The sequence below is a fragment of the Rhamphochromis sp. 'chilingali' genome, assembly GCF_963969265.1.
Source record: "Rhamphochromis sp. 'chilingali' genome assembly, chromosome: 20".
Lineage (NCBI taxonomy): Eukaryota > Metazoa > Chordata > Actinopteri > Cichliformes > Cichlidae > Rhamphochromis > Rhamphochromis sp. 'chilingali'.
In genome coordinates, this window is record NC_137947.1 from 27,404,175 (window position 1) to 27,415,804 (window position 11,630).

Here is an 11,630-nt window from a genome sequence, read left to right on the forward strand (position 1 = left end):
ATTTTTTTCATTGACATGACTTGACCTGACTGGTCCACTTTTCAATTGGACAACTTTTGTGCACTTTATTATGCTGAGACTACCTTTACCCAGCAAAGGTCTTCTGCTTGAAGTGTTGAAGAAACCTTGCTATCTATCACCCAGCAGGTGCATTATAACACAGTGGTACCTATCTGCTGTTCTTGGAGGAAATATTGTTGTTCAATATGTATGTGCAATCCACACATACACATATAAGTGTGTTTAGAGAATATTTTAAGAGAAACATCTCATTTTGTTTACACAGTGTGTATATACGTAGAAGTGTATTTTCCTACAGTCTAGAAAAAAAATGGATGCAGCTGCATTTAGTCACAGTTGGAGCTCATGTAACCTTGAACTGTTTAACAATGTATTTAGTAATTGCTGTTTAACACTAAAATTAAAAAATGCACATGACGATATATTGGCTAATGTTAATCAAAGGGACTAGTCATGTAAAGATCAATGAGAATGCGCATTGACAGTCAGTGATATCTCAGCAATGTGACATCCAGAAAGGACAGAAAATGAATGATATTTGGCAACATCAAGCAACTCCAGGTGGAAAAATGCTGGCAACACAAAGCGGATGGGAACAGATAAACTTTTCGCAATTTCGAACTGAGCAAATTAGGTGACTACAAATGACAACACCATACTGTTGATTGTCATATGACCTGGTAGTAAATACTTTAGAGGGTTACCTAAGTAACCAGAACCTAGAATATCTGCGAGCAACCAGTCAGTTTCAAAGAGATCCGCAATGAGCGAATTGAGCGACAGATCCACAGCTGTGGATAAATTGGTCGCTGATTTGTTTTTGTTTTGTTTTTGAATGTCAGAAATGTATATTTGTGAATGTGGAGATGTTATATTGGTTTCACTGGTAAAAATAAATAATTGAAATGGGTATATATTTGTTTTTTGTTAAGTTGCCTAATAATTATGCACAGTAATAGTCACCTGCACACACAGATATCCCCCTAAAATAGCTAAAACTAAAAACAAACTAAAAACGACTTCCAAAAACATTCAGCTTTGATATTAATGAGTTTTTTGGGTTCATTGAGAACATGGTTGTTGTTCAATAATAACATTATTCCTCAAAAATACAACTTGCCTAATAATTCTGCACTCCTTGTATTCCAAAACCAGTCACTTTAAGTGAAGCGACAGCATTTCATTTTAAAATACAGCAAACCCAATTCGTTTTTACTCAAAGTTAACTTAACATAAGACCACAGACCATGGGACAGGAAGGCAAGTGTAATGTTGTCACACACTAAATGGAAGGTGGACAGGAGACGTCAGGTTTTGATGAAGTATGCATTATGTTGTCAACTTTTAAACACAGCCGTTTCATTACAGAATCAGAAATTTAAATATACACTGAAACTGTACTAACACTGCACCAGCATACATACTTTACATACTGAATCTGTAGTAGGAGCATGTTAACACACACACACACACACACAAAATATGTTTTCTATGATGCATTTCTTTTTGAACAATACTAAACACAGAAAATCAAGTCAGTATTAGTAATAGTTGCTAGGAGATAACTACTCAGCTGTTAGTAAGCACCCCTGTGTCATTATTCTAGTTATAGTATTAATTTTGATAATTTGTTATATTACACTTGTTATATTTTCTTCTCAGCATTACGTATTAACAGCTGATTCAGCATTGTGTATTAACACTTGTAATGAAATGCATATGTTTTAAAAGCATCATAAATTTAAAATAATCATTTTTTCGTCTTTAATTTTTTAAAACCTATGAAGCTGGACATATTTCACATGTTACGGTACTACTTTAAAGGCATGTATGCAATGTCAATTATCAGTGTGTGTGCGTCTTTTACATACATTATATTTTGAAGTTGTGAGGTAACAGAATACGTCTAATTCACTGTATTCAGCTCAACTAGATCACAACAAATCACAGGATTGTTCAAACATCACCACATGCTAAAAGCACTGACAATGCCTCTGCCTCTATAACACTGCCTACTCTCTATGACTCCATGTGCATAGCAACTCAGTAGTAACAGGGCTGTACATTATGAAATACATATTTGCTTTTCACAAAACTCACATCATTTTCTTTATTCTATTGTAAAAAAAACTGTAAGAAAAAATGAATACATCATAGAGCAACCCAATTATTATCCAAAAACTACATGTATGGTTTTAGACCTAATATAACTTCTGTACACTACATTTTCACTAATCAGTATCTCATTACTTCCAGTTGTTCATGGGAAACTGACTTGTTTTTCCATTACTTCCATTGCTCCTGTGTCCTTTCTTCTTAACAGAAGCCTGCATTCACAGGTGAGCTCTCCTAGGAATAGTTTAACAGCACGTGCAGGCAGGGTGGTCACGGTGATGCATGGGTACACAGCAAAGAAGCGAGCTGGGCAGCTACACAGGGTAAGAAGGAGGGGCCGAGAAGATGAGTAGAGAAACAGAAAGAGAGGCATGAGAAGGCAGTCTGAGAGGCGATAAGAGCAGAGGAAAAGAAAAAAGAAACACGAGAGGACGAGGTGGGTGAGGCAGAAAGGCAGAGCAAAAAAAACGAGACGTAAACTTGGTGGAAGGAGTGGTGGAAAATGAAGAAGCAAAAAGAGGTGAAAATTGGGAAGATTTCAAAGAAAATCAAAGGATTAAAAATAGGATCACCTCAGTATTGAGAGAATCCCACTGGGAAGGGAATAGAGTATGAAAAAAATATTCTGAGGGCTACTAATAGAGACAGATATGGATAGCACATGCAGCGCAGGACCTGGCAGTAATAATTTTTGTTCTAACTGCTTTGGCACTCTGAAAATTTGGTTGATGGTTTGAGCCATTCCAGCCAAATGTATGCAGCATTCATTTCCATCTGCTTAATGGTTTTTTAGGCATCTATTCTGTATTTTTTCCAAGTTTAATGTTTTATCATAATCAAACAATTTTAATGAGTTAATTGCTAGGTCTACTTGGGTAGCAGTAATAGAATATAAACAGAAAACAGTAATCAAATTGTGTGTTTGGCAGTTTCTGCTACTCATTGAATAAACAGAAAAAAAAATGTAGAAATCTGACTGCTAATTGACAATGCCAACTTTTGTTGGCAGACAGTTTTTTATTGACTGTCCATGGATTGGACTGCAGCCTCACAGGAAACAAATGGATGTTTGTAAGATTTTGCCGTGTTTCTACACTGAAAATAAAACAAACAGCTTAAGGCATTAAAGCCTGGATCCTATTTACTGACCATATCATGTCCATGTGTCTCATAGTGTCAGGTTAAAACAAATGTATAGTGCTGGTGACATCTCAGCCTGTCAGATTCTGCAGCTGGCATGTCCTTAATGAATTTGCATACTTCTGTCCATGTGAAGAAGATATTGTACAATTTGTTCTTCAGTTAAATGTTTCGAAAGTTTTGTTTCTATGTTTCTTTTTTTTCTTTTTTTTCTATATTTAAACAACTAAAATATCCATACGAAAAGAATGAAAGAAGAAGAAGAAAGAAAAGAAGCAAAACAGGAAACAATAAATAAATAAATAAAAGATACATTAGGAAAAGGAAAAGGAAAGAAAAAAATGTAGGGAGTGTGTTTTTGCTTCCATTAATATAACTAATATTTCCTCTAGTCTTCTAGTAGTTAACAAAGTCAAAATCTAAAGCAAAAGCAAAAACTGGCCTACGTTTTTTAATGTAGTCCATCCATTTCTTCCATCGTGATACAAACAGGTCCCTCTTGTAGTTCACATCGGCTGTCATTTTCTCCATTCTGTAAATGTCCATTGTGAAGTTTTGTTTCTATGTTTCAAATGACCTCACCATTTAAGTCAACGAGTTTTCCAACAGTACCATGTAGGTTGCTTGTCCACACATCATAAATATGGTTTCTAAAAAGCATAAAATAAAAAGGTCCACAGACATGAGACGACTAACCTAACTCTAAAACAAACATGAAAGACCATAGACAATTGCCTTCAGATGACCCCAAAGATAAAAGTCTAAGGGGGTCAGATCGGGAGACCTTGGTGGCCATTCAACTGGCCCACGATGACCAATCCACTTTCCAGGAAACTGTTCATCTAGGAATGCTCAGACCTGGCACCCATAATGTGGTGGTGCACCGTCTTGCTGGAAAAACTCAAGGAACGTGCCAGCTTCAGTGCATAAAGAGGAAAACACATCATCATGTAGCAATTTCAAATATCCAGTGGCCCAGTGGATGAAGAATGGACCCACTGTCGTTGTACCCCATATACCACACCAAACCATCACTTTTGTTGTTCCAACAGTCTTGGAGGGATCCATCCAATGTGGGTTAGCATCAGACCAATAGCGGTGGTTTTGTTTGTTAACTTTACCATTCACATACAAGTTTGCCTCATCACTGAACAGAATCTTCTGCGTGAACTGAGGGTCCTGTTCAAATTTTTGTTTTGCCCATTCTGCAAATTCTGTGGCCACCATGGTCACCACCCATCTTGAGGAGTTTGCCCCCTCACATATACTAATGTGCCACAAACAGGACTTTAATATCACCAACCATTCCCATTTTATTACGGTGTATCCATATAAATGGCCCACCCCGTAGAATTCAAGTTCTCTCAGTGATGACGGGTGTTATAGAATATGGCTGTTCACCTTCCTATAGTCCTTTATTTAAATCGATAGCTGGAAACAGTCTGAATTTTTATTGAGTCTCAGTCATCATCAGTAACTGCTAAAAAGGATGTAAACTTGAACAATCAATAATTAGTCATTCAATAAAACAAGTACTGTAAAGAAGACACTATAAGACAGTGTGGAATTTGACGTTTCGATGAAAAGGATATTACTCTTAATGATTTCCCATCTGATTTGATACCACTGGGTTCTCAAAAATATTATGCCAAATCTAATTTATACATGGTTTTAGTCTTGGTGGGCCTTGTAAAATTCCTGAAAACCACTTCCAGCAAAATTACTGTTGACATCATTCCCAAACTACACCTATTATTTCTTAATATGAGAGTGAAAACAGCCCATTAGCTGGTGAGCCTGCTCTTTCTTTGGCTGCTAATGGTCCCTTAGGTTGAACTAGAGGGTACCAGTATATCAGTCCAGCTTCCTCCTCACCTGTTTGTCATCGTTTTCTGACCACTTATTTCTATAGCAATGACAGCAGAATGACAGAGTTGCTGCTGCAAAGATCATTTTACAAGAATATTGTTGTAGGTCATGTATTTCAAAACTTTTTGCTGCCAACAAGTCTTCCACTCTTTCCACAGCTGCCTGCTGTTAAGAAACAGCGTACAACTTAGAGTTATAACATACTTTACTTCACAAATTAATTTGCACATTGGATGGTAGTAAAATACTCCAGATGTCTAGGTGAATGGATTGAAGTTGTATAACTTTTGTGACAGCTGTTAGAACGATCTTAAAGGAAACAGCACCTAATTTTGATGGAGGCGATTAGCACTACAGAAACCAATTAACCATTAAATTCTGTCATAGTGACCCACTGTCACATAAAGCAATAATGTATAGTGATGTAGCCAAATTCTTCACAAGAAGACAACCATCACAGCTAAGCACGATACATTAATATTACATCCTATTATATCCCCAAACTTACTCATTTTTATTGTTGATTTTCCTATTACAGGGCTTGCTTTAAGCAGGAGGACTGAAGCACACTGTAGTAAAGGTAACAATGCACCTGAACACAATAAAAGCTTGACTATCTAAGTGACTCAATCCAAGAAAGATGAAACACGTATAAACATGCACGTACACCACTATTTATACATTGCAGCATGATATATAATGCGGAAAAGAATTCATATTCACACACCACAAATACAGGTTTACGTGTTTGTGTTTGGTTGATATTTGTGGCTTGCACAGCATTTAAAAGTTGTTCAAAGATTTCAGTAAGCAAAAACAAGTGCAACTTTCTAAAAGTAAATTTTTATTGATTATGCCTTTGAAAATATTCCCCATAGTAACAAGAGAGAACAAACTGCTCTGACCTGCAGCTTAATTCATGAAAAAGGATCTCACCAACTCCAAGCTGTTAAGTGTCTTATGGGTTTAAGGTTTGAAGAGGACCCAAATGCAACAAATACAAGGACACTTGAAGCTGAAATAAAAGAAATGCTAACCTCAAATCAAGCTAACAGATCTAAGAGTAGTCAACCAAAAGATCATCCAACAGAAGACAGCAACAAAATAAACTGAAAAGGAAGCCAGATATTCAGTTAGGTGAGAAGACAGGAAAAAGTGGTAGGGATGAACTGACTAAGACACAGGACGAGGCAGGCTTTTAAAGTTAAGAGATAAGATAAGATAAGATAAGATAAGATAGAACTTTATTAATCCCTCGGGTGGGTTCCTCTGGGAAATTCGATTTCCAAAAAAAGCACAGCAACGACCGAAGTTACAGTTACAGAATTGTTATATATATTAGTGCTGTCAATAGATTAAAAAAAATTAACTAACTAATCTCACAATTTTCTGTTATTAATTGCGATTAATCTCAATTACTTTATTAATAGCCTGGCTCCAATTACATTTTTTTATTCTTTATATTTTAAGTAATTATCGTTGTTCACCGAAGTCCAGTGGTCTCCGGTGAGAGCGACATTCCTTACTTGCACAAGCTTGCTGGACTGCTGAGCCCTCTGGTCCCCATACAAAGTGTGCAGTCTCGACACAATGGTTCCTCTCGAGGGCAGATTGTAACACTCATCTCCTGATGCAGCACGAATGACTTCTCTCAGTCCATCATCTTCTACTATGCTAACTGGTCGGCAGTTTTTAGCTATCCAAACAACCAAGGAATTGGTTACCTTTTCTCTCACATTTTTTGTTATTCGTCCACAAGCACCATACTCCTGAAGCATAGACTGGCGAGGTCCCGTAGAGGTGGATTCAGTTGGGTGTTTTGCTCTCAGGTGATACGCCAGTGATGAACTGCTTCTGTGGTACTTGAATTCAGCGTTGCAAATTGTGCATCTTACTCTCGTTTTGTCCAACAAGCCATCAGGCAACTTCTTAAAGAGAAACTTTCCACCCAAAAGTCCGCCCTCGTCCATGCTTGCGTGTGTTAGCTAGTGTTAGCTAGATAGTAGCATGGTGTCACTTCTTCTTCTTCTTCTAATCATTTCTGTCAGGCCAAACGCCAGCATAGCACACTGTTGCCCCCTCCTCCAGAGGTGCTCATGAATTTAAAGGTCTTAGATTACAGGAAATTAATAAAAAACAAAATCAGCGTTAAATTTTTTTAATGCATTAAACATTTCGCGTTGATCTTAACAATTAACGCGATAATTTTGACAGCACTAATATATATATACACACACACACACACACACACACACACACACACACACACACACATATATAAATACAGAAACAAATATAAATAAAATATACAAAGGGGATAAATAGAATAAATAGGAATAAAAAATAAAAATACAAGTGAATTGCACATTTCAAGTATTGAGTCTATTGCACTGTTGACTATTTACAAAAAGTATTGCACAAGGTATTGTACAGTGAGGTGAAGAGGCACTACAGCTTAGTTGTTCCCCCCTCCTTTGTCCTCCTGTTTCCCCTCCCTCTCCCCTCCAGAGAGGAGTTAAACAGTTTGATGGCGTGTGGGACAAAGGAGTTTTTAAGTCTGTTAGTTCTTGTCTTGGGGAGAAGCAACCTGTCACTGAACAGACTCTTCTGGTTGTTTATGGCCGTGTGCAGAGGATGCCCAGCATTGTTCATAATGTCCAGCAGTTTCTTTAGTGTCCTTTTCTCTGCCACTGTCACCAGAGTGTCCAGCTTCATGCCGACCACAGAGCTAGCCCTCCTGATCAGTTTCCCCAGCCTGGATGAGTCCTTCTTTGCTGTGCTGCTCCCCCAGCACACCACAGCATAGAAAAGTACTCCAGCAACCACTGACTGGTAAAACATCCTCAGGAGCTTCCTGCAGATGTTAAAAGACCTCAGCCTCCTGAGGAAGTACAGTCGGCTTTGGGCTTTTTTATACAGGTGCTCTGTGTTGCATGACCAGTCCAGTTTATTGTCCACCCACAGCCCGAGGTACTTGTACTTGTTGACCACCTCCACCTCCTCCCCCTCTATCTGAACCGGCAGTGGACCTTCTCTGGACCTCCCGAAGTCCACAACCAGTTCCTTAGTCTTTGAGGTGTTGAGTTGCAGGTGGTTTGTGTGACTCCATGCGACAAAGTTCCTCACCAGACTTCTGTACTCCTCTTCCTGATCATCCCAGATACACCCCATGATGGCCGTGTCATCTGCAAACTTCTGAATATGGCATAATTCAGAGTTGTAGCAGAAGTCAGAGGTGTACAGGGTGAAGAGAAGAGGGGACAGCACAGTTCCCTGTGGTGCTCCTGTGCTGCTGACCACAGTGTCAGACGTGATGTCCTTCAGCCTGACGTACTGTGGTCTGTCGGTGAGGTAGTCGGAGATCCAGGCCACCAGGCAGGGGTCCACCTCCATCCTGTTCAGTTTTTCCTGAAGCATACAGGGCCGGATGGTATTAAAGGCACTGGAAAAGTCAAGAAACAGTATCCTGACCGTGCCTTTCCCCCCATCCAGGTGTGAGTGGGCTCTGTGTAGGAGGTACAGGATGGCATCCTCCACTCCGACACCCGCCTTGTATGCAAACTGTAGTGGGTCCTGGGCATGTTGTACCTGTGGTCGGAGGAGGTTGAGGAAGAGCCGCTCTAGAGTCTTCATAAGATGTGACGTCAGTGCCACCGGTCGGAAGTCATTCAGCTCATTGGGCCGGTTCTTTTTGGGGACCGGGACGATGCAGGATGTCTTCCATAGGGCGGGCACTCTCCCCAGTCGCAGACTGAGGTTGAAGACTCGTTGTAGCGGCTCCCCAAGTTCAGCAGCACACGCCTTAAGCATCCTAGGACACACCTTGTCTGGGCCTGCTGCCTTTCTGGGGTGAAGCTTCCTCAGTTGCCTCCTGACCTGATCCACTGTGACACTGGGAGATGTTTGGGAGGAGGGGAGGGGGTTAAGTTAGATCCATAGATTGTATTATATATATATATATAGATATATATATATATATATATATATATATATATATATATATATATATATATATATAAATAAATGTGTGTGTGTGTGTGTGTGTGTGTGTGTGTGTGTGTGTGTGTGTGTGTGTGTGTGTGTATGCATGCATGCAATTGCTGCATGTGTCCGTGTAAAGGTGTCACTTTCGGGTTGTCCAAACATCACACCACTGTATCCTAGCAACTCCACGTGCACTTTTGTTCGAACACTGCTGTTTAATGAAAACAGTGTGTCAATTTTTTAAGGGCTTCTGAATTGTATTTGCAAATCTGAGTGTCCACTGTGTTAATTTCTAATTTCAACCAAAACACAAAAGCAGTTGAGTGCCCACTTGCGAGCACAAAATCTAAGTGGCCACTTGACAGACTGTTGAGTGGACGAGTGGCTGGTTTGAGTTTAGAAACGACATTAGCTTATTGTCTGGTTAACAGGAAATCTCAGCAGACTTGGATTCAGTCAGACTTAACTGCAAAGTGTTCATTTGCTTTTCAGATGCACAAGCTCCCACCTCTGGGCTTCTGATTTATTCAGTGAGACATTTATGTAAATTAAGATATGGGACATTCTTGCCAAAAGGGTCCTGCAGGTATTTACAGTGACTGTATCAACCAAATAAAATATAATAAAATAAACTAATTGATGCCAAAAAATGAAAGTTACTGGCTACGATAAATTAGATTTTGGCACATGATTAATCCAAAGACATTTCACATCTTTCTTAGCAGACACTTTCTCAGCACTAGCTCAGTTTTGGATGGTTAGAAAGCAAATATTCTTGGACAGAATACTCAGTCTGTTAATTAATTGATGTGATGTGTTGGCCGTGAACTATTACCTGCTTTTCTGATCAAACAAGGTTGCTGCCAAATATCCAGCTGTGTCTGCTCACTCACTGCTGCGTTGACTAAGACTGCTCCAGATAGAAAAAGAAAATATAAGTGAGTGATGTCCCTGCTCATCACATGTGGCCATCTTAAGCTTTTATTGTAGTGTTACTGTAGTGTTACTCTTCTGTGGAAAAGCGACAATTTAATTCACTGCAGATTTCATAAATCGCCTATTGCTGAGAGAAGTATTATATAATTATAATTATACAATAGACATTTTCAAACAGGAAAATCTAACAGCAAATGATAGATTATGCTATGATAATTCAAATGACTGGTGGCCACTAGCCAGGTGTGTAGAGCTGTTGATAAAAAAGCAGTTATGTGAGATTGCTTTACTTAGATGTATGCAAGTCATTATTTTAGGATAATAACTGCTAAATAGTCCCTTCAAAGGCCAGGTAACTGTGTAGGCACACCTTTAATTCGCTTGTAGCCACAATATTTTTTTTTGTATACACACACACACACACACACACACACACACACACACACACACACACACACACACACACACACACACACACACACACACACACAATCTGTCGAGCCAAATGCCTTCCATAATGTATATCTGTATGTTCTCCTATACCTAAAACTAGCACAAGTATCACTAGTACAGCTGACAGTCTTCCTCCTTTTCATCAGCTTTGCCCTCACTTTTAGATGTTGACTCAGCCTAATGATGGGGGTTGAAGTCAGGCCTGTCCTTGGATTGTGAAACCTTTAAGACTATTACAGGGCATTTATCACTTACATTAAAGGGCACTTTGGATCAGAGCAGCCATCAAATTTTACAAATTATTACTCATTTTATATTCATCAGATGCTGAGATTCTTCATCGGGTCATACATGTCTGTTCCTTGTGTCAAAGGCTGAATTTCAATTGGCATACCAATACCTGCGAGCTTTGATTGAATATGCAGAATATTTCTCAGCCTTCTCCCCTCTGTATTTTAGCGTAAAAGCTTCATTATTTTAATTTATCAGTGTTTTTAATTGTAATTTTGTGGGTGGTTTCAATTTGAAAATCTGAATGTTTCACAACGAGAGCTAGCTGTAACATCACCTAAGTTGCAGACCTGCCATAGAAGAATTAGTAGGGTTAAAGGTTCAATCCCCAAATGTTATCGACACAAAAACACACTCAAGGCTCTTGGATCAAAACACAGTCTTGATTAAAATTCAGTTTTTGATTTAATATGTCCTTAAAGTCTGTTTAGTTAGTGAGGGGCTGAATAATAAATAAACCAAGGCAGATAGTAGCAGTTATCAAACATATGCAGCCACTGAAAGCAGATTAAGAATGCTTCCTATTTATTTTTATTTTTCATCTTTTTCATCTTTTTTTTCAAGGTAGATACATTTTTATCTAAAACACTTGCCGGGTTGAAGTTTACCAGGCTTTGATTACAGTGTAAAATATTAGTTACAAGGTCTTAGTTACAACTCTATCTTAATCTGAATTGCTCCAAACAGTCCTCCACCACTTCCTGGGTTACACCAATGCATTCCCAAGCCAGCCAAGAGAAATAATCTCTCCAGAGTATTGTGGGTTTGCTCCGGTGCCTCCTCCACCGAGGAGGTATTCTGATCAGATACCTGAACCACCT